This window comes from Brassica oleracea, chromosome C3, assembly GCF_000695525.1.
Source record: "Brassica oleracea var. oleracea cultivar TO1000 chromosome C3, BOL, whole genome shotgun sequence".
Lineage (NCBI taxonomy): Eukaryota > Viridiplantae > Streptophyta > Magnoliopsida > Brassicales > Brassicaceae > Brassica > Brassica oleracea.
In genome coordinates, this window is record NC_027750.1 from 53,222,301 (window position 1) to 53,222,875 (window position 575).

Sequence of the window (575 nt, forward strand, 5' to 3'; positions counted from 1 at the left end):
TTTACACAATCCTACCATTCACCCTAACAAAAATCTATAAATATCATTCCAAAATCATCAAATCTACTTAAAAACCTAACAAATCTAACCTAAGAGAGTGGGATAGGGTTCATACATGATGCAGTGACTGAAATTGAGGAGGATTAGGACGGATTCGCCGGAAATCGTCGAGAGAGAAGGGAGGAAACGGCAGAGAGGAAGAGAGACTTCGGCGGAGAGGAAGAGAGAAATGGGGAAGAAGATCTGCTTCAACCTAATAAAATGAGGCGTCCGACGGAAAATGTTCGTCGGAATTTCCTCGGAATGATTAAACATTTCCGTCGGAATTTCCTCGGAAATCATTAATTCAATTTTCGCGAAATATTTGGCGGCTTGGTTTACCCGGTTAAATGAAAATATTCCGAGGAACCATATGTTTCCTCGGAATACCCTCGGTAATTACCGAGGAAATTCCGAGGAAACAGGGTTTGGGGTTTCAAAACATCGATTTTTTTTTCTCATATTTCATTTCTTATACAATTGTAATGAATACCATTGAAGATTCTTTGTATAGATGATCATAAACCATGAAATAA